Source organism: Hippopotamus amphibius, chromosome 4, assembly GCF_030028045.1.
Source record: "Hippopotamus amphibius kiboko isolate mHipAmp2 chromosome 4, mHipAmp2.hap2, whole genome shotgun sequence".
Lineage (NCBI taxonomy): Eukaryota > Metazoa > Chordata > Mammalia > Artiodactyla > Hippopotamidae > Hippopotamus > Hippopotamus amphibius.
The window spans coordinates 159,475,381-159,498,167 of record NC_080189.1 but is presented as its reverse complement, the minus strand read 5'-3'; the positions used below and the strand labels follow the sequence as shown (position 1 = coordinate 159,498,167).

The window sequence follows — 22,787 nt, the reverse complement described above, 5'->3', positions numbered from 1 at the left end:
ACATCAGGCTTAACTAGGAGGATTCTGTTGTCTCCACCCAGTTCTCACGCTGTTAATCTCAAACTTGCCATATAAACTAGATTCTTTCTTTTTTAATAGAGATATAATTCACATGCCATAAAATACACCCTATGTGCTGGATTCCTTTAAAAAATTTTTTTCTTAAATAAAACCTGGTAGATTCTTTTTTTCCCCAGTTTTCTTCTCAAAAAGGTAATATACAACCCAAATGCCCATCAACAAATGAATGGATAACGATGTGGTATATACATACAGTGGAATATTACTCAGCCATAAAAAAGAATGAGATTCTGCCATTTACAGCAACATGGATGGACCTAGAGAATATTATGCTCCATGAAATAACTGACAGAGAAAGACAAATAATGTATGCTACCACTTATATATGTAATCTGAAAAGTAATACAAATGAATATATGCAAAACAGAAACAGACTCACAGATGTAGAAAACAAGCAGGTGGTTACCAAAGGGGAGAGGAGAGTGAGAGGACAAATTAGGGGTATGGGATTAAGAAATACAAGCCACTATGTGTAAAGTACATAAGCAACAGGGACATATTACATAGCACAGGGAATTATAGCTGTTATCTTGTAATAACTTTTAATGGAGTATAATCTGCAAAAATACTGAATCACTATGCTGTCGACCTGAAATTAATACAATATTGTAACTCAACTATACTTCAATTTTTAAAAAACAGGTAACACATATAGTTCAAAATTCAAAAGAGGTAAGTTATTCAGTGTAAAGTAAGTCTCAAAAATAATTTCAATATAGACAACAGATTGCTATGCAGATATATACATACATATATAAATGCAATAGAATTAGAAAAATAAATGTGTATTTTAACCTTGAGGGAAGGAAAACCTTCTTAAGAAAGAGACAAAACAGAACTCATAAGAAAATATTGATAAATTTGATAACATAATCCTTTGAAAAAATAAATTTCCCATCCTCTAATGTTCCCCATTTCTTCAGTCCAACAGTGTCCCTGCCTTAGGCAAGTACAATTTGTCATTTTTCAGCTATGCTTCCAGATGTAGCTTCTGCACATAGAAGAAACTATGAATATATAAACAAACGCTGGCATACTATACACAGCATTCTGCATTCCATGTTTTTCATTTTTTATGTCTTGGAGATTGTTCTGTATCAGGGCTCATAGAGCCACCTCATTTTTTCCATTGGCTAAATTGTATTCCACTGTATGAAAATGCCATCATTTGTTTAACTAGCCTACTGTTGAAGAGTATTTGGGTTGTTCCCAGTCTTGCTATTGTATACAATGTTGCAGTCAATATGTTGAATTCACTTTTGATTGAAAATTCTTGATAAATATATAGGGGTCAAACTGGGGTATACCTAGAAAACTGTTTCTGAAAAATCATGCGTAAACTGCACTTAATAAACCAATATCGTCTAGAATCTGCCTTTTCACAAAATAATCAATTTTTAGAACTGTAGAACCTTTTATAACTTTTAGGACCTCAGGAATTGTTATCGTCCAGCCTCTGTTTTATAATAACTGCAGTAACAGCATCTCAGAGAATTTAAAGCTGGGAAGGGCACCTGCAGTAACTCACTTTTAGCTAAGGTTCAGAGAGGATAAGTGACTTCTCTGGGGTCGCACAGCTGCTGCCTGGAAGAGTCAAGCACAAACCCCACATTCCACTTCCTTTCACCATCCTGCACTGGCCATCTCAGTCATCATAGGCATCAGTTCCAGCCTATTTGTAAACTAAGGATTTTGTTTACAGTTCCATCTCTAGTTTCCTAAAGGCAGTACACAAAGATTTAAAAAGAAGAAACTTGAAAAACCAAACCAAACCAAACCAAAAACCGGGGTGGAAGCGAGGTCTTTAAGAAGAGAGTGGAGTGATGGAAGGCCTGGGGACACAGACTCAGCAGCCCTTGGACAGCCAGGTAACACGTGGCTGACTGTCCTCGCTGGGCGTTTACAGAACAGCTACAGTGCTCTCAACACTGCATGTGGCATAACCAGGGGTGCAAAGCGGGGTGCCACGTGCCCCTTCTCTCCAGGAAGCTGGCAGTCAGCTTCTGAAATAGGTTACAGCTGGAGGGAAAAACAGACTCAGGGTGGATCTGTCACCTAAGAGAATGGAGTTTGGTGGAGTTGCATTTTCAGGGGGTCAGCTTCTAAAGTCAGTGTGTACAGTGAAAAATAAGAGTATAGTCAAGATTAACCTTGAAAGTCCCTTAGGAGAGCACCAGGGAGGCGGCAGGCATACTGGCTCTTGATATTTAAATTCATCTTGGGCTGTTCCTCTAGTTCTGGAAGAAGCTGCAGTTTCCAAGGTTGAGCAGCAGATGAAGTGGTTGGCTTGAACTTGGGGACTCTGGAGCATGAAATGTGTGTGTGTTCAAAGACTACCGTCTCTCTCAGCATGCTGAGATGCTTATACTGTGATATCCCGCAGGCAGCAGGCTCAGGGCTCTTAGCCTATGCTCACTACTGAATAGTGGGCAGGTTTGTAAGTTAGGAAATAACGGTAGGAGGTTAAGCAAGAGAGGCTCTTCAAACAGGTGAGCAAGGTGTAATGGGGAGATCCATGGAGTGGGCTTTAACTGCAGGGTTGCAGAGGCAGTACTTATGCTTGGGGTGACCTGTCATGGCTGTGGTGCTGGGAGAAGGCAGCGCCATGTGTAGCAGACACTTTTCTCTGCTCAAAGGCCCTAGCCCTCCACATCTGCTCTCCTTCTTTCCCCTTCTCCTGCCTCCCCTCCCCAGCCTCCCTGTTGCAGGCTGTTGTAAGAGGCCTGCAAGGAATCTACCACATTCCGTGTCCACTTCCTCTGTGGCCTCCCAATAGCATGGGCTTTGAGACAACTTAGGAGCCAAAGCCACTCCCCAATCCCCACTTCCACTTGCACGAGAGATGGCAAAAGGCCCAGGATTTTCTCCAAGGAGGCTGTGCTGACCTACCCGGCTGGCATTTAGGATCTGAATTCCCAGTTATGGAGAAAAAGAAACCTGGCCACAGCAGTAGCAGTGGAACCCTGCACGTCATGGTTTACAGAGTGCTTTCCCCCACATTCTTCCTTCTTTCATTCACTCATGCCATGTGCATTTATTGAGTTCCTACTTTGTGCTTAGCTCTATGCTAGGTGCAGGGGATGCAAAGATAAAGAGTCAGCCTTCCCCTTCAAGGTGTTCGTGGTCTGTGAGGGAGATAGACACGCACAAAAGCAGGAGCCATTAGTGCCACGGATGTCAATGTGAAAGTGTGCAGGGGTCTGCAGGGCTCAGAGGAGGGACGGGTCGCTTCTGCGAGGCCAGAGGAGAGAGGACCATTAGGAAAGGTCTAGGATGGCCCCAGTGCCTTGTACGGTACCTGTGCTCAGTGAAGGCTGTGGAATTAATGAATAAGTGGCTTTCTGGAGGAGCTGGTTTGAGCCAAGTCCTGAGAAATGTGTAGGCGCCCCCCCAGGTAGCAAAGGGGGTCAGGGCATTTGGGGCACAGGGAACAGCTCAGGCAGGGCCTGGAGTGGAGGCATGACACAACACTGCTCCGGGAACTGCAGGCAGCAGGTGTGATGGAGTCCTTGTGGGATGGGATGCAGAAAGGGACAGGCAGGGGCCAGGTCATGGGCCAGCCATTTGTGTTAGCACAGAGGTTTAGACCTTACTCTGAGGGCCGTGGGAAACCACTAAGGCCTGATGGGGTGGGTGGGGGTGTGCGTGTGTGTGTGTGTATGAGGGAGAGAGAGGATCAGATTTTCTTTCTTAAAGGTCACTCACTGTGATGTGGAGGATTGGCTGGAGATGGGAGAAAATGGGCAGAAAAGAGACCAGTGAGGAGGTCATTGCGGGAGGTCACTGTGGTCCCTGGAGCGAGAGGGAGGAATCTGAGCCAGAGCGGTGGGTGTTGAGGGAATTGGGTTGACAGGCCTTGAGGACCAACCCAGTGAATAGAATGAAGGAGAAGTTGAAGTGTTTGCTTAGGTTTCTGCTTAAAACAAAGGAGGAGGAGCAGCTTTTAGGGACGAGACCATGAGTCTAACTTTGTACACGTTGAGCTGGGGGTGTCTGCAGGGCCTCCGGGACAGCAGTGCTAGTGGGCAGTTGGACATACAGGTCTGGGGCAGGAGATCCCCCAAGAGGTGGCCGTGGGGGGCATTGCCCCTCCACAAACTCTAATCAAGCTACCCCAAATAAACACATTGTTTAAGTAAAAATGATTACTTACTGTGCAGCTACAGCTTCAAGACAAGTTCTAGACAAACCCGATTACCTCCCATGAGCCCCTCTGTCTATCAGACATTCTGGAACAGACACTTGGGAATCACCAGAACACAGAAGACGGTTGGAGCTAGGGGAGCTTATGGCATCACCCATGGAGAGCATGCAGTAGGAGGCAAGGGGATCACAGTTTAAGGGGTACCGTGTAAGGGAAGTCAGCAGTGGAGACCAGGAAGGAACCGATGGTGAGGAAGGAAGAAAACCAGGAGATTGTGATGTCATAGATGCCAATGGAGGAGGGAGCTTTGCATTGTATGACAGAGACCATGATTTTGTGCACCCAGTACAGCACATGGTACATGGAAAGTTTTCCATTAGTCTTTGTTACACTGAATTGAAATTGATCAACTGTTGATCATTGGGGGCATCAAGAAAGAAAGGGCTGAAAAGAATGATTGACTTAGGAATTAAAATGTTCCTGGGGCTTTGCCATGGGTGGGGGCTTCTCACTTGTTTTAACCTCCCTGAGAAATAGATGGTGCAGGTATCACCTTCCCCAGGGTTGGAGTGACACGTGCAAGTTCTAGAACTCAGGTTTCTTGACTCCAAGTCCACCTTTGCCTGAACTGATGGGGAAATAGGAAGAGTCCAAGGCAGTGATAATGCTTATAATTTGTGATATTAATGCCCCAAATCAGGGCATCTGGTTAGAACCAGAGGCAGGATGAATTGTTATATTCAGCATGTACATTATTTGTTCACATTTGCGATTATTAGGTGGCTGTGATCCTCTCAAATGTGTCAGTATTTAAATGAGGCTCTTTTCCCAGAGGGAAAGATAGAAGCTTGAGCATAGGTATTGTCTCAGGGTGGGGTGGGGGGCAGAGGAGTCAATGTAGAGGTAGAAGGACATGCTAGGGTACTCTAGGTCTTTGGCCTGCAAACAGCAGCAGCTGACCCTGGCTAAATTAATGAGAAGAGAGTGTATTGGAAGGGTATCTGGTGACTCACTGAATGTCCTGGCAATCTGGAGGATGAAACTCAGAAATCAATCAGGACTTGTGGGAAGTTGGGTCGCTGGAACTAAAGACAAGGTGATGATGCCACTGGCCTGGCATCACTGCTGCCCGCTAACCTGGATACTGCCACCACCTTCAGAATGAGTTTCGAACTCTCCCCGATTCTTTATGTCACTCAGTCCAGAGGCAGGGCCCAGGCTGAGCATCTGGTTGGCCAGCTTAGGTCACATGCCCATGTTCTCACAGGTTCTGGAGGTTACAGCTTCCCCAGTGGCAGGTGGAACCCTCCCTCCCACAAGGACTCACAGTGCCGGGTTCCTGAAACCTGGGGACAAGTGCACTTGCCAGGTGGGCTAGTGTCCGTCTGAGAAGCCAGAGCCCATTCTAGCCTCAGACTGGGATGGTTGGACAGTGCTGGACATGGGAGATGGAGACGGGGCATCCCCCTTAGGCCACTGAAAATATCCACATTTTGATCGTAATCTTTTTTGGACATCTTTCTGAATCCTTTGGCCTCCTGCTAAACTTTAGGATTCTTATATACTTTGGAGATCTGAGCATTTCATTAGCAATTGGATTTTTCCTCTGGACCCTGAATGATTCCAGTGGAAAAGAGAGCTCATCCCAGCATCTGGATCCTCCCTGCACATTTGATTCCACTTGGAAAACTTCAGCGCTGCCTTGTAAGGACAGAGGCCAAGGGCTTGGCTCTCTCTGGCTAACAGGCAGCTACAATGTGAATTCTGTTTCTCCTCTGCAGTTGGGCAAGACCCACAGGGCCATGAAGCGTTTGGGAGGTGCTACCTTGCTTTTGACTGGAGGTTGGCTTCAGGCTTGGTGCCCAAGTTGTCCAAAGTGACAGGACTCTTTTCACGTTCTAAAGATGTCCCCCTGGTGGAGATGTTCCTGAGCTAAAGGAGCTAGGGCTTCACCTGCCTGGGGCTGTCAGCATCGCCAGTTGCAGCGCTGCCTAGTTTCCTCATCCAGACGAGAACGTGTGTGTTAGGTGTGTGCAGGCTTCCTTCTTGCCCTCAGATCCTCTGGTTGTAGCTCTTTGAAGTAAAAGCACCTTGACTGAAATCTTGGCCGTTCAGCTCCAATAATCTTAGACGAAGGAATTAATTTGCTTTAAAGAGAAAGATGCAGTTTTGAACTTCTGGGCTCATGGCTGTGGTGGCTGCCAACGTTTCAAGAGTCTTTTCCACTGGTGCCTATTAGTGGGGAGCTGAGGTCTCCACCAAGCTGGGTGTGCCAAGGGCTGAGTTCCTGCACCGCGGACTGGAGGTGATTCCAGGCTGAGGCCTGCTCACCCGTGTGGGGTCAGGGTGACCCCTGGGAGGGACGGAGTAGGAATGTTCCTGGCCAGTGTTGGCTCTGGCACAATTTGTATTGATTTGCCCATTTTTGTCCAGATGAAATGGAATCGTGTCGAAAACAACGTTGAAGCAGAAAAGAAGTCTTTGAAGGATCCGAGTTATTTTACTAAAACACAGCTTTGATCACGTCTCCCCTCTTGAAAACCTTTGAGGGCTACCCAAGTCCTGCAGGAGGAACCTCACATTCCTCAGAAAGGCACATGAGGCCTTGGGGGCCCCAGGCCCCCTCTCTACCTCCTCTCCTGCCGCTGCCCCTTCCCTGGCACCGCCCTTTAGGGTGTCTCTGCTTCTCAGCGCTCCTCCGTGCCTCTGCGCTTTGTGCCTTGTTCCCCCTGCCTAGCACGTCCTCCCTGCCCTTTTCCTGGCGGAAGCCCGCAGAACCGGCCAGAAGTCACCTGCTTCCTTGCCGCCTTCCTGAGCCAGCAGCTTAGCACTTCTGCAGTCAGGCTTCCCCCTGGGAGGATGCTGGCACCAGCTGCAGGTGTGCCTGGCCCCTCCCTGGCCTAGCACCACGCCTGGCACACAGTAGGTGTCCTGTGATGGGACTGGAAGGGGGGCCAGAGGGGATGTGAGGGCACAGGGGGCAGGCCCAGGACCTGGCCTAGGTCAGGGGCTACGTGTGGTTGGTGAACTGACAGCCTCGCTTTGCGCCCGCTGGTGGAGCCGTGGCCTCGGTGGCGTTGCTGTTTCTCTGAGCCTGAGGGAGACCCTGGTGAGGGTGGGAAGGGGATTTAGGGCTGCAGAGCCCAGCACCTGGGTCCCTCTCACCCTGAGGAGGACTCTGAGGAGGCATCTGTGGTGAGGAGCTGGTTTAAAGGTGGCAGAGACTTTTCTCCCCATCAGCCCAACCCCTGAAGAAGGCTTAACACCAGCTGCCCTTGGAGGACCCCTTAGTGTCCATGCCTGGCACAGTCTGCTGGCTTTGCACAGAGAAGGAGCTAGGGAGAACGGGTCAGCACACCATGAGAGGAGACGCTGAGGCTCTAAAATGAAAGACCTGTTCAGTCAAGTGATGGTCAGGGCAGGTTGTGGCTCTTCCTGCTGGAGGAGGAAGAGGAGCACCCACCTGACAATGACTGCAGGATGTAGCAGGAGCCCCAAGGAGGCACTTGGGGTCCCAGTCTGTCTATAAAATGAGACACTTGACCACATGCAGTTCTTTCCTGCTCAGAAACTCCCCAGGCCTGTGAATGGAGCCTGGCAGGCTGTCTTCATGGTGCCTTGCTGTGGGACCTGCATTACGTCTCAAGGGCCTTCCTGGTGTGGAATAGTCATCCGGGGTCTGCATGCTGCTTAGAGAGAGCCTGGGGGAGCATCTTCCCCACCATACCTGGTGAGGTGGACTCTCTTCTTTCTCAAAGTTGAACCCACACATGCATGGGCCTGCTTGACCGCTGGTGAATGCATGGCCTCTGTTTTTTGCAAAATATGTTTCCAGATCCTGGAAGCACACAGTATTTCTAAAATCGCGTTTAGGAACCTGTTGAAGTGTGTTTTTTGTTCTTGGCCCTTGGAAGATCAGTTCAGAGGAAACTTGTGTGGTGGGGTGGGTTTGATGTGCTAGGGAGGCGTTGGCCCGTGTTGGGAGGGATCTGTTTTGGGATCTGCCTTTGTTTCTGCCTCCATGGGGCCTGCTCTCTCCTCCTGTCCATCTCAGCCCTGCACCCTCCTACCCATATCTCTGTCCTCCTTCCTCTTCCCTCCCCACGCAATCCTACCTTGCTTGGTAGGACCGGGAGGTGTCGAGGAAACTACTTCGGAGGAACACAGTCCAGGTAACTCACACGGAACAATATATTTTTAAAATGTAGAACTTGAAGCTATAAAAAATGTTCATTTCCTTTTACGTATTAGTAGTACTCTTGGGAATTTATTCTAAGGAAATAATTCTAGAAAGGAAAAGAGCTATATGCACAAAGATATTTATAGCGACATTGTTTAAAATAGCAAAAAACTATAAACAGCCAGAGTGTTCCACGTGGCTGTATAATTTGTGATACCTGGCCTCAGTGGAGTATTGTGCCACTGTTAAATTAATATGAAGATGATACTAATTCATGGGAAAATGCTGAAGAATTTTGGTGAAAAAGTGCCATCTGTTTTAACAGGCAAAATTGCACATACACTTGATGAGTTCATAAAAGCTGATTACATTGGCTATAGTATAAATTGGCATCAGGTAAATACAAGATTTAGGTGAAGTGGTTATGAGTGAAGTATCTGTGTGTTTGAAATTGCTTTATATATTTTTTTATATAATACTTTAATATATATTATACTTATATAACATTAATACACTTCAATATATTATACTTTTATAACATTTATATTATATATTAGTGTACTTTAATATATATTATGCTTATAATATATACATGTATATATTTATATATTATTTTACTTATATTATATATTATATACTTTTTTTTTAAAAAGACCTGAACGTATCAATGCCTTTGGATCTGGGTGGGAAGGAGGCCAGAGGGAGGAACGCCAAGCCTCCCATCTGTTACCACCTGAAAGAAGGAACTGCTTTGTCTTATCAGCCCCCTGCACTGCAGGGGCTGGAGAATTCAGATTGGCTAAGTGAGTCTTTTAGTAACCTGAGGCCTGACTTCCTAGGCTGGCTAACCGCACAGCTTCCGGGCTCCCAGCATGGACTCTGCCTGGTACAGGAGACCCCCAAGTGGCCTCAGAGCAGCAGGTGATTGTTCGCACCTGGGTTTCCAGGGAGCCAGCCCAGTGAGCACGTGTGGCCCCGAGGCTGTGGCTCTGAGCCGCCCACTCACCTCGAGGCTGCCTGGTCCTGCTGGCCCAGCTGCAGTGGGAGGCCGATTCTCTCTTCTGCAGTTCACACAGGCAGTGGGGAGGGTACGCTTTGCAAACGGACCTCTGCAGCCCTGCCTGACCCAGGTGGAGCCCCGGCGATTCACGTCCTGGGTGTCTGCAGTGTTGCACATATTCATTATAGTATTGAAATTTTGAGCTGCCCTTCACCCAGCCTCCTGGAGCCCCCCACATTCATCCAGTCTGCCTCTGGCTTGGCCGGCGGGGCCCTCTGACCCCTCCCGTCTTGCCGTGAGCTCTGCTGGGACTTGCAGCTGCAGGTGTGGCCTCTGGCTGAGCAGCTGACTATCTTCTGACCGCCTTCTGACCACCTTGTATCTCTGGCATCTCAGCACCTTGGGACACCTAGTGCATGGCCTCCTCACCCACCACTCCCCCCTTGTGCAGCCTTTTCTTCTCAGTGGGGAACTTTCTTGTCACGTGGAGTGTCTGTTTGGAGGGCCAGTGATCATTCCTTCCCTGTGACTAGCACAGTCCAAGGCAGGAAATGGAGACTCCTCTTGTTACTTGGAGTCCCGAGGTGGGTGGGAGCTGCAGAGCCCTGGGCAGACCTCGAGCGGGCAGGTTGGAGCCTGCTCACACAGAAGCCACCGCAAAAGAACGTGTGGAGAGATGGGTTATCACAAGCCTGTATCCGCTAAAGCCACATTCCAGAACCGTCAAAGATTTGGAGTTTGTTGTTCCACGATCAGACTGAAATAGGGCCTGGTGGCTGGAGGTTTGCCAGGGTCAGAGAGAAATTGGAGAGCGTGTGGGTGCAGGGCTTGCTTGGATACTCACGAAGGGTACTCAGGCCGGTTTCATGTCTTCCATGACATGCTGGCTCATGCGTGGGTTTGGAGGCGGGGTGGGGAATGTCCACGTGCTTCCCTAGACTATCGTGTTCATTCCTATATGCCGTGGTCCCATCCCCACCCCTACAGTGACCGCCAGCCAACTCCAACGGGATCATTGCTGGTGGTGTATTAACTGACACGGAATCTAAGTGACATGCTGTCTTCCTGAGCCCAGGACCCAGCAATAACTGCTCCTCTCGGTTCCCTAATTTAGAGACCACGTGCATGCCCTCGGGTTGTCAGCAGCTCAATTTCTTGAAGCTTGAAACCCATTTCCATAGAAACAATGCTATAAATGGTGGTTGGGTTCCTAGGCTAACCCGCGAAGAGCCCCGGTGTCACCTACAAAGTAGCTGAAATAAGGTATTAGTAAAATTGAGAGCACAAATGCAGCAGTAAGAGTTAGCACCCGGAACTTTGGAGGTTAAATTGTGGGGGTTTATTTGTGTAACTCTGGTTCTTCGGCAGAGGTGTCTTTCAGAGCCCTCCTGATAAGGGGAGCTCTGGGGCCCTTCCCCTGCCTGCAGCTATAACCCCTCCTCTCCCAGTTTACATTCCTTCTTCCTTCCTCAGCCGGGGGCCTGGGCCTACCTGAGCCTGGCACCTGTTCAAAGGCGTTTACTACATCATCATCATTGTTTAAACCACCTTGATCAACTTAACAGAATAAGCATGACACCTTAGCAGTTCGTGTTGTTCAGAATTCTCTTCTGATTGCTGGTAATGTTTCTATGGAAGTTTCAACATAGTTTAAAAGCCCACCTCCACTATTTTTTGTACTGATTTTGTCACTTAATGTGAGTTCATCAAATGGTTTCATCAGACGGTGTCCATGTGCCAATCCTTTCATATTTCATTCTGTTACCACATCATACTGTAATATGAATGGAGTTCCATTTGGGGGGGGTCTATATACAGATGCTATGAGCATCTTATATAAAAACTCCTTTGTGGTGGAGTTTGTTGTGATTAAGTTGTTTTCACGGGATCTGGTCCCCTGACTGTAATTACCTGATCAAGTCTTAAACTCTTGCAACACAATGCCAAATCACATTCTAGAAAGATCTGAACAGTTTATAGTGGCACAGCAGTGTATGCGCAGCTGTTTCCTGATGACCCTGCCTGCCGCTTTCTTGTTTCATTTATTTACTTACTTTCACGCGGACTCCAGCCATAATGGGTCCTTAATTGTGTTCTACTTTGCATGTCTTAAATTGCTGCTGAGAGTGTACATTTTCCCTCCTGATGATTTACTGTTTGTCTTTCCTTATGTGTCAAACCGTGCTCATCTTCTGTGACTGCGGAGGCTCCCCACTTCCATTTATCTCTTGAACCCCTTTCCTGTTGGGAAATACAAAGTCCTGCCTTCCTCACTCCCTCCTTCCCTGGGTGGAGCCCCGCCCCTTGACCTGAGCCAACTCCTCTCCACACCTGCCTGGTTTACCGCCTCAGCCAATCCCTCCGCTGCCTGCAGACCTGGCACTGGCTGGGACCGACTTCTGGGTGGGGGTGGGGATGAGGGTGGGAGGGACCAACAATGGGGGCCCTGTGATGGAGGCAGAGGGGAGGCAGGTGCCAGGCAGGGGCTTGCCTGAGTGGTTCTGAAATAGGTTCATAAAACGACCTCCTTGGAGGGAAGCCGCGCTGGGAGATTCTGGGAAGAGCCACAGGCTGTGAGGGCTGCAGAGGGCACATGTGTTCATTTGGGGTAAGGGTCACCCATTCAAAGGCCTGTGGGGAACTGAGGGGATCTCAGTAACAGAGGCTGGCTGGGCCCAAGAAAGTGGCACAAGTGAGATGATAAACAGCAGTGACCCGTGGCCTAGGGAGGGGTGGGATCTGTGGAAAGTTGGAATCTGTGCGTCCCATCACAGCCCCGTTCCCCTCCCGACGCCACTTCCCTTGCACGGCCACTTTGGCTCCACCTCCAAGAAGGAGGGCTCAGTGTGGCCAGTGTCCAATTTTTTTTCATGACAAACCAGAAAGCCCGATTTTTAGCTTAAATCTCCTGATTTAAATAACTGTTGAAAATAAATTTAATTCAATTAAAATAAAATACATTCCATGGGGCAAATACAGTGTTTCTGGGAATGAGAATGGCTTGTGAGCCTCCAATGTGTGACCCCTCATTATTTGATGTTTTTTTCTGGGAAATACAGGCCCTCATATAGCAGGGAGGAGGACTCAGAGAGTCCAGCAGTCAAATACCATCTGTCTGACCTTGGAAGCGCTGTTTAACCTTTCTGAACCTTGGCTTCCTTATCTATAAAATGAGGATACTGGCTTCCTCTCAGGGTGCTGGGTGGACCTATTGGGCTCACATCATGTCAAGCATTTCGTAGACGCTCAGTAAATGTGCTCATAGGTTCTGCGTGGGGTCATCCAGAAAATTAGAGGAAGAACTAGGCTTAGAACATTGCTCTCCTGACTCCCAATCCAGAACGTGTTCCGCATCACATTGGCCTGCTTTCATGGGAATTTCCAGAGGTATCTGGACACGGGGGTCCTTCCGATCCCTGGGCAAATGCAGGTCACTTTATGAGAGCTGGCCTGACAGCTACTGAGCTCAGGTAATGGGAATTTAGCTCTGTGGATTTTGCCCTGCAGTCCCCAGAACTCAGGAGATCCAGTGTCAGTAGCCGTGAGCAGTAGCAGTAATACCATACAGGGGAATTCCCTGGCAGTCTAGTGGTTAGGGCCCGGTGCTTTCACTGTGAGGGGCCTGGGCTCAATCCCTGTTTGGGGAACTAAGATCCCACAAGCTGCGTGGCAAGGCCAAAAATAATGATAATACCATACACCATTGAACCTAAGAAGCCAATGATTATAAAATGACCGTTATTTTATGTAAAACTATGAAAAAGAAAATGCTGCTAATTAAACCATGATGTGCTGTTAATTGTAAGATGCATCCTGATTTCAGAGATATTAAAATGGGGGGAAATGTGCATCTCAGAATGGAAGAAACAGAATAGTGATAAAAAGCAGTGATAATAATAGTTGCATTTTATTGCTTACCTCAAATTTTCACAAATATTATTTTATCTGTGCATTTACTAAGCACCCACCATGTGCAGGCACTGTTTAAGCGCCAGGGATACAAAGTGACTAAGATCTAGGCTGTGCCCTTCAGAAGCTCTGATCCAAGTAGGGAGATGGTGCAGGAAGCAGCTGTAGAACAATGTGCAGAGGATGGAGTCAAGATAAACCGAGGATGCCTTGGGAGGTAGTAGAGATAGTGGCTGGTCTGATCCTTAGGGGCAGAGACCAAGACAGTTCAGGGTGCCTGGGATGGATTTAGGAAGTTCTCCCAGGAGGAAGGGAGTGAGGGAAGCAGATTTGGGCTGGGAAAGAAGCTAAGCAAGGAAGGATGTCTTGCAGCTGGAGCTAGCTTCAGCCAGATCCCACAGGGAGCCCTGCAATAGGAATTCCACCACCACAGATCTGATCCCACCTTGAGGCAAGGGGGGTTGACTTTTTGGACCCACCCCTCTCTGACCCCCCTCCTTCCCCCACCCCAGGCAGTCATTGGCTGCAGTGCTCTCTCCCAGCAAAGGCTCCCTTGGAGAAGGCGGCAGTGGTGCGTGCTTAGCAGCCAACACTCACAATAGCTGAGGGACGGTGCAGCAGCCTACCAGCCTGATAGATAAAGGGGATCTGGGAGGGCTGCAGCAGTGTACACTGCAGTGGCTGTGCTCTGCTTGGAGGAGTCAAGGAAGGCTTCCTGGAAGAGCTGCCATTAAGCTCAAGTCAGGACCAGGGTATGGTGAGTTTACCTGTGGATGAAAGTGGGGGGAGGAGGAGCACATGGAGAAAGCAGGCATCTTGGGGAACTTCAGGTTGTTTGGCTGCGTGGGCCTGGGGCTGAGAAGTAGGGCAGAGCTGGATCATTCCAGAACTGCAAGTGCCTAACAGTTTGGCTAAGAGTCTCAGCTATTTGCAGTAGATGATGGGAGCTATTGGAAAGGGATGTGAGCATTCTGATGGCAGTGTGGGTGATGATAAGTGTGCAAGACTAGAACATCAGTTAGGAGATGAGAAAATGGTAGCCAATACTTAGGAAAGACAATGTACACCAGACACTGTTTTTTTGTGTGTTTTTTTGTTGTTGTTGCAGTATAAATTGCTTGACGATGTTGTGTTAGTTTCTGCTGCACAATGAAGCGAATCAGCTACATGTATACATATTAAGCTCATCATCCCCGTTTTGCACAAGAGAAAACCAAGTGGTTAGGTAACTTGCTCGAGGTCATCAAGCTAGTGTGAGCCAGGAATTGGACTCAGGTCTCAGCCTGTGCTCTTAACGCGTACATTCCCATGAATATGAGTTTTGGCTTCTAGTCCAAGATGCATCATTTGTATTTGTTTTCATTTAAACATAATGCTTAAAGGATGCCCAGTGCATACACCGGATCTTGGAGGTCCCGTTCCTCCCGGCCCACAGCTACAAGGTAGAGAAGCCGAGCTCCAGAGAACAGCTTGTGAGGGAGTCTGCTCTGGGGCTGCTTCTGCAGGGGGTGTGGGGCTGTGCTGAAATGAGACCTGTGGGAAGCTGGCAGCTCTGGTTCTGTGAAGAAAGGGCGTTTCTGTCCCCTTGGCCCTGCTGGCCCGCCCTTCCTGGCGGCCACACCTGTTTTGTCCTTCTCCCTATCCCCAGCCAGACGTCTCTCCCAGAGTGGCAGCAGCAACTGGGGACATCTGCAGAAGCTCCCTGTCAGGCTTGACAAAGGCACTCAGAACCTGGCCCAGGCCTGCGAGAGAGGGAGGTGGAGGCGGGGGCAGGTGGGAGGGCTACGGGATGAGGACAGCTGTGGGCTGCTGTGGTGGGCACGGCCCTGCCCCAGAACAGGTGAGGTAAATGTGAACTCAGGCGGAGGGCCCCCTGGGTGTTCAAGGGTAAAAGAGAAGACAGTGTGGGGACTTCTCAGTACATGGTGGCGTAACTTCACAGCTGGGGTTTTGAGCTCCCTGCTCCCTCAGAAAGGATGTGGCAAAAAGGGGTGAAGAGAAGGCACAGGTGTCAAAGGAGTATCCCTGTTTGGCATGGGGTGGGGCGCACAGTGGAAAAGCTTGGAGGGAAGGACACAAAGAGCAGGGACTGGGCAGAAGCCTTGGAGAGACACCTGGATGGGACGCTGAGTCAGTGCTGGAAAGAGTCTCTCTGGGCAGAGCCCAGCAGAGGGTCACCCTGAAGCTGATGGGGGTGGACCTGGGGTCTTTTCAGAGGAAAAAGAACCTTGACTGGACTAGGTTCTTGAAAGGGAGAAGCTAGTTTTGGGAGAAGGGGATATAGGATAAAACAGTAAAAAAAAAAATTGTAACCTCTTATAGATATATAGCATGATACAGTTATAAAGCAGTTTTTTTTTCTCCTTGTAATTCTCCGAAGTCCCTAGAAAGTAGGCATCCTTTTATTGTTTGTGTAGCAAATACTTACAGTACATCTCTTAGGGACCCAAAACACGAGACTCTAAGAAGGCATCAACTTTCCTAAGATCACACAGTGGGTTGGCTTTAGTTAGGCAGGACCCAAACTCAGTCCTGGTTCCCTGTTCTTTCTGCAGTCTTGCCTTTCTTCTGTTGTAACTGTAGGTGATGAGGTCCTAGAGGTAGTGCCTTTATTCTGAAAAGGGAAATGACAGCAGGGACACGAGGGACATAAGGAACCCAGCATTGTGGACTTGGGATTTACTCAGAGGTATCTGTACCCTCTATTCCCCACGTTCCTGTAAAGGTTGGTTATTCACTTAAACACACCATGTGTGCTGGCCTCAATATAAAGTCCTGACAGAGAAAGGACAATGGAAAGCAGGTATGGGGTTTGGGGTGAAGAAAACGTCTCTTTCAAATCAGGAATGATAGAAGCAGAAAGTCAGAGGCAGGTGGATGGGTGGTGAGAACCTGGCTCCTTGGAAGCTTTTGTTTTTCTCTTGACACCAGCTTTATTGGGATATAATTCACACACCGCAAAATTCACCCTTGGAAGCTTCCTCATGGTCTCGGGGTGTCTCAGAAGTGGATGCTGTTGATGACCACTCAGGGCAGTGAGGGATCACTGTGAACCGCGTCCAGAGAGCTGATGCCATTCCAAGAAGCCTCTCTAAAGCCATATTCTCCTGTCACTGGACCCAGAGTTCAAAATCCTGTCTAGGGAGTGTTTCTCAGCAGATGCATTCCCTGGGAACTGGAGCTCTGTACTCTCTTTTCTGCAGTTTGTAAAGAAGCTTGCTGGTGGAGAAAAGCCCACTCTATGGGTAAGGTCCCTGGAACACCTTTTTTTTCTTCCCCAAAGGACACCCTTCTTAGCTGCCCCTGTAGGAAGGACTGGAGCTTCTAAAACCAAAACTTTCACTTCACATGTCAGTGATTCTGCACTGTCATATCTGCAGCAAAACTGAACTCCAGGGCTTTCCCGGAAGAGCTGCAGGTTTCTTTACACATCCTCATCTGCCTGCCTTTGGGAGGGAGACTTCTCCTGCCAGGCAGGGGCCACCTGGGACAGTCTTGGGCCCTCCTCCCCTAAACACGCACATGCCCCTTCTCCTCCCTCTCTTCCTTTGTGAGCATGAGCTGCTCCAGGATGAGCAGGGCTGTTCCAGGTCACCAACTTCTGTGCCTCATGCATCCTGCCACCTGTCTCTGCTCCGTGTGCTACTTCCTGGGCCTGGCCCAGCAGCCCAGCGTGGGGCAGGGAGGAAGTCCTGGCGGGACGAGGCTGAGGAGTACCCTTTGGAGTGGCTCCTGCTTGTTCCCTGGAGGCTGGGCCCTGGCTCCATGGTGGCAGGCTTTTCTAGGAATGTGCTCCCCAGTGGGGAACATCCCTGGGCTGATGTGCACTGGCTCTTGGCAGGGGCTCACTCTGGGCTGGCCTGAGGCCAGCTCGGGGGGCCAGGCTCAAGGGGGAGGTCAGGATGGCTGCAGGTTTGCAGAGGAGTGAGCCCTGGAGACCAGGTGGCTTTGCTTTGGCTTCCCTCACTTGGATGAGATATCAGTGGGAAGGAAAAAAAATCAGAAAAATGGAAAAAACAAAAAGGCTTTACACAGAGTCCCGAGAGTCCAGCCTCTACTTGGGGGCCTGCATGACTGAGCATCCCAGTCCCTCAGTTGCTCACTGCCTTCCTCTGGGGGAGATGGGAAGAGGAACAGAGAGGTGACAAACTATTGGCTTGCCTTGTGATCTTGTGCAAGTCACTCAGCCTCTCAACCTCAATGTTCTCATCCATAAAACGAGCAGGATGAAACTCTCTCACACTCTGGGTAGTTAAGCAGGCTGTGTGGGGACATGCTTTGAGAATTGTCAGGAACAATACTGTCAGAGAAGATGCTAAATCCGAGAGCCTGGGCTTTTCTTTGTTGGAAGGTGGTTTCCCTGGCTCCTCCATTCATTTTTTACAATCACAGAATCATGGATTTTAAACGTTTATGAAGGAATTTTAAAAGGTCATCCGGTCTAGTCCCCTGGCATAATTATTTTGCAGATGAGGCTTAAGTTCTCATTACTGTGACATGTCTGTCATACCATGGTGCAAATAAGCCCTTTTCCTCCGGGGTAGTGTGAGCTCCAGATGCACACAGGTGCTCTTGCCAGTGAGGGGGTGGAAGAGGACAGGAAGGTCATGCCCCTTAGAAGCAAGTGTGGGGTTTTGAAGGTTTCTAGGCAGAAGGTATCAGTGTTATCTCTGTCATCCACTGGGGGCAGGAGGAGGGGTGTGATGGGGAAGGTCCTTGCCCTGCAGGCACGGAGGGATGGTGAGAATCACACTCTGCCGCCCCTCCCCTTCCGCTTGAGAAAGCAAGGGATGCACCTGCTTCTCAGGACTGGCCACAGGGGAAAAGCAGCTGCCAGGACACAGTGTATTCTTCCGTGGTTTTTCCTTCAAAGAGAAATCTTCTGACCCATCTCCTCGGGAAAAACAAGAAACCAAAACAAACGAAAGGAACCAGGAAAAAAGGGCTCCCTTCCCCCAGGACTTTCTCCTGGCCCTGGAGCCGCATTGTATGTGGGGGCCAGCAAGAACCTCCTGAGTAGCAGAAATGTTTCCCATCTTCCTGCCAGTTGAGGAGCCATCAGAGGATGGTAGGGAAGATAGAGGAAATAGAGGCATGCAGTGAAAAGCTGCCCGACTCTGGCCTCAGTTGCTAGAATTAAACCGAGGAGCTTTTCACACCTAAGTAATCGAGACATGAGTCTTTTACAGGGGCTGGGACCAGTTTCTCAATAACCTTAACACCACTAGGCTGCTGACGAGCCAAAAAGTGAAACTTCGGGAGACTGTTAATGAAGTGCCTTGGACAGGATTGAGCATGCTTTACCGTATCCAAAACAAGAGTTTTCTTTCTGGAAGAAAGCGACGTGTGTCCTCCCCAACATCACACACATACTTTCCTGGCAGGCCCGATGGGTTTCCAAACATTTCGTCACCGTCTCCTCCTGACCTTGGTGTGAAAGGAACGAGCCGCGTGGCCTGCTGGTTCCAGCAAAGCCATCGGGGGCGCCGGCCTGGGCTGGGGGAGGGTGGCGACTGATTCGGGAGTGGAGGTGAAGTCTGCTGGAAATCCCCAGCCCGGCCAGCCGCCGGAGGTTTAAAGCCGCCTTCCCGGGCCTTATTTGGTCGCAGGAAGTGGGCGGCGCCGGGCCTGCAGGCGGAGAGGCCGACCCGAGACAGTTGTGCTGATGTAGTGGTAGAGCTGGTTCCTGCTCGCCGCGGTGCCGCGCGCGCCGGCCGGCCGCTGGGCGCTTCGTGCTCCCAGCCCCGAGTTGTGCAATCCTTTGTAGCACGCCAGAGAGTCCTCCTCCTTCGCTGTTGCCTCTCGCCCTCTCTCTCTCTTTTTTTTTTTTTCAAGCTGTGAGCTCAACCGATGAGTCAGAGCAGTGCAATCCTGACACTGCATCGCAGGACTGGGGGTGACACGGAGGGAGGGAGAGCGATCGCGAGGCGGACACCACGGGCGCGGGGTGCGCCGAGGCTCCTGCGCCGGGAGCGAGGGGTGACAGCCCGCGCGTCCCGCCCGGGCCCTGCCAGCAAACTTCCCAGCCTCGGGAGGCGCGGGCTGGCGGAAACCCTGCGAGCGCCGCGGGGAGGCGGCGGCGCCTGTTTGTTTTTAAAAATCGGGAGTGCGTGCAGGCGGCTGGAGCCAGGGAGGCGACCGAAGGCGGCGGGCCCGCGGCGGAGAGGGGACAGCCGATGCCGGAGCTCGGGGAGGAGCAGGGTAAGTGGGGCTGCCGCGCCGGCGGCCGAGGCCTGCACGCGGCGCTGCGCAGAGCCCGCCCTGGCGGCGGCGGCGGCGGCCGAGGGACCCCGGGCTGCGCGCAAGCAGCGGCGGGTGGGCGCGCGGGCTGCAGCTCTGCAGGCGCGGCCGGGCGCGGGGGCGCGGGGCTGCGGGCTGCTGGGGGCGCGGCGCCGCAACTTCTGCCGCCGGGGCGGCAAGCGGGGGGGGGCGCGTGTGTAGGTGCGTTTGCCGCCCCGCCGCCCGCCCCCTCGGCGGCCCGCACCCCCCGCGCGCAGCTGCGTGTGCAGCGCCAGCCCGCCGTGTTTGTGCAGCTACGCAGCTCGCGCGCGGCCCCCGCCCACCCGGGCGCGGCCCCGGCAGGAAAACCCTCCCAACCCGCCGAGCCAGTGGCGGCGGCGGCGGCGGCTCCTCCTCCGCCTGAGCGAAACGTGGTGTCCGCCGGGACCAGCTTGCGTGACCGAGCCCGGGTCCGCGAGGCGGGGGAGGGTCTCGCGAGCTGCGGGGACTTGGCGCGGGAGCCCCTTCCCCTTCCCGTGTGCACCGGAGCGTGGACAGGAAGCTGCGCCCGCGCCCGGAGTTCGGGGGACGGAGATGCCAGGGGTGGCAGGGGCCCGGGGCCAGTGCAGCAGAGGCCTGCGCTGGAGCGCTTCGGGCGGCCGGCTGCGGGCGCACCTCGGACCTGTCATCCCTCGCCCGCCCCCGCACGCCCCGCGCCGCCGCGGCCTGCGGAGCTCTCCCGCAGCCTCCCCTGGTGCTGCGTCTGGCGGGTCCTGTGCGGAACTCAGGAGCCCGGGTTTTTTTCTGGACCCTGCGTGTGGCTGGCTTGGTGGAGGTAGTCATACGCCCCTTGCAACTCACCCATCCAGGAACGTGTGCGCCAGGTTGCACCTCTAGGGCCCCCACCCAGGCTTCTGGATAAGGGCCAGACGCTTTCCAGCCTGAGCCCCGAGGAAGCCTCAGGAAGCTAGACCCGGAGGAGGTACCTGCCAGTCTAAGTGGGGGCCCCTGGGTATTCCAGCCCAGCCTCCAGAGTGAGCCGATGGAAGGATGAAAGGGGAAGTTACTCTACCCCATTTAAAACTTTGTTGGTCGCAACTTTAGTGGCTACTTCCTGCTTCCACCATCCCGCATGGCACCCGCGTGCCAGCCTATGGAGCCTCGCTCAGGGGACGGTGGGACGGGGAGAGCCGGCTGGCCTTGGGTGACTATGGAGGCCGCCTAGGCACGTGTGTGCAGGGGATCCCTGTTGGCAGTTGTGGCTGGGGGGAGGGGAGGTCTGGCTTGCTCCAGCAGGGGGAGCCTGGCCTGGTGGCGGCCCGGAGGTCTGGCCTCCCCTTGGCTCTGCAGCTTCAGGACTGAGGCTGGGGGCCTGATGAAGGCGGAAGAACCGCAGCCCTCAGGAGAAGCTTCTCCTCCCTTGAGGGGCCCCGGCGGAGGGAAGGAATCCACCTGTATTGCTCCAGAACCTCCTAGGGGTGGTGTGCACGTGCCCCTTTAGCATCAGAGAAATGCACCCTTTTCACGGGCTGATGGGTGGCTTCAGGATGAAGGGAAAAGGAGAAACTATCCATGGTTGGGAATTTACGGATCCTCTTTTTCCTTTGGCTCTGGACAGTGAATAATAGGGGTGTGAACATTCAATTACTGTGATAAACCATCTCATTGCATGGCCCTGGCCCAGTCTCCACAATAATTGGATTGGCTTCTGGCAGGTTTCTCTGGTCTGAGTAGCTCCCAGAGGCCAGGGGGGTGAAGAACCTGGAGGGTTCCTACCTCCCACCCCCAACCAGGCAGCTTGCTCTGGGACAACCTGACCACTCCCAGTGTGGCCTCTCCAAGCACGGGGAAGAACCCACACTCCTGGCTCTGTCAGCCCCTCACCCCACCCTAGGAAAGAGTGCCCTGGAGTGCCCATGGGGATGAGAGTTCAACTTTTTAAATGTGGGATTTAAAAATAGTTTGAGTGTTTAGCCCTGTGGGCTGCAGCTTTTAATAAATAGAGGGGGGGAAAAGGCAACATGCAGTTACAGATTGCAGCTGAAAGCCTCCTGTGGTTGCAGAACTCAGGGAAGGGCTGCCCAGTGGAGCCAAGGCCTCTGGGTCCCTGAGCAGGAGAAGGAAAGGGGGTGGAGGGGCACATGGAGCAGAGTATCCTGGAAGGGGAGTGGGACTCGTCCAGAAATCTTTGGCCTTGATAGCCCCTCTCCTGCAGTTGGGTCTCCCAGAAGGAAATCTTGCTCCTGGTGGAGTGGGGATGGCCAGAAGTAGCTGGGAGGTTCCTGCTTATCCTTCTAATCGTGTTTCAAATGCCATTTCTTTGGAGAAACCTCAGCCTTCTTCTGAATACTCATTTCCACCTTATATAGTCATTTGTGTACATACTGTAGTGTGGTGCTCGAAACAAACTGGGAGCTAGAGTTTCTATACCTTCATAGAGTTGCGGTGAGGATTTTGCAAGTTAGTACACATACATCAAATGTTGAAAGCACATTTCAGGATTATCCTAGCTCTGCTCTAGCCTATGCTCTATATTGTTCCCACAGTGCCCGGCATCTAGTAGGTGTTTAGTATATGTTAGCTGAACAAATAAATGAAAGATCTTCATCCAAAACACATGTACTTAGCATGTGGTGGGCCCAGTGAGTCCTGCTGCGGGATTCATTCTGTGCCGTTGGTTTCAAAAGGGTTGGTCCATGTGTGATTCTGTTGCTGGTGAACCCAATCTCCTGGCACTGCCCTAGGGATGGCCTTCTGGAGACTGTGTCCCATAATCCTGACCCCAGTGGGACCTCAGGGTGAAAGAGTTGGAGCCTCCTGCCTACGAATCTGCTACACTGGGCATTTCCTTTGGCCAGGCCAATTGGCACCCTTCCTGTGTGTGTATGCGTTAGTTTAGAGGCAGCCTGGGGGCTCCATTCTTCCCTGACACTCCACAGGCTGCAGGAGATGCAGCCAGGGGTCGTGTTCCATTGGAAGAGTTGTTTCTGCACAGGATCGCTCTGACTGTGGGGCTGAATTAAACAAGCTCTTTGAGCTGGGTGGAGTGTGCTAAAATCCCCAGTTCTTCCTTACGGGATTTGCATTTGCATTGGAAGCAACATTCAGGATCCATGAGGCCATGAGCTCATTTTGTGAATCAGAAGCATTACAGCATAACTTCGGTGTTGGAAACTGCTCTTTGGAATCCAGATCACCCTCCCTCCACTGCCAACACACGCACACTTACAGGGGCTCTCACAGTCACACACTTG

At 51.2% G+C, this 22,787-nt stretch overlaps 1 protein-coding gene across 2 annotated transcripts in view; it reads left to right on the top strand.

Annotated features, from left to right (window-relative positions):
* The window catches only part of MIDEAS (mitotic deacetylase associated SANT domain protein), a 64,669-nt gene that overhangs the window by 4,840 nt on the left and 37,042 nt on the right, over window positions 1-22,787 (top strand). Inside the window, exon 1 of one of the 2 annotated variants that reach the window (XM_057730870.1) lies at window positions 19,020-19,515. The exons of the other annotated variant lie outside the window; for it this stretch is intronic. The gene's annotated coding sequence lies outside the window, so the exon portion shown is untranslated. Of the gene's footprint in view, window positions 1-19,019; window positions 19,516-22,787 lie in introns of those variants that run through there. 2 annotated transcript variants of the gene reach the window in all.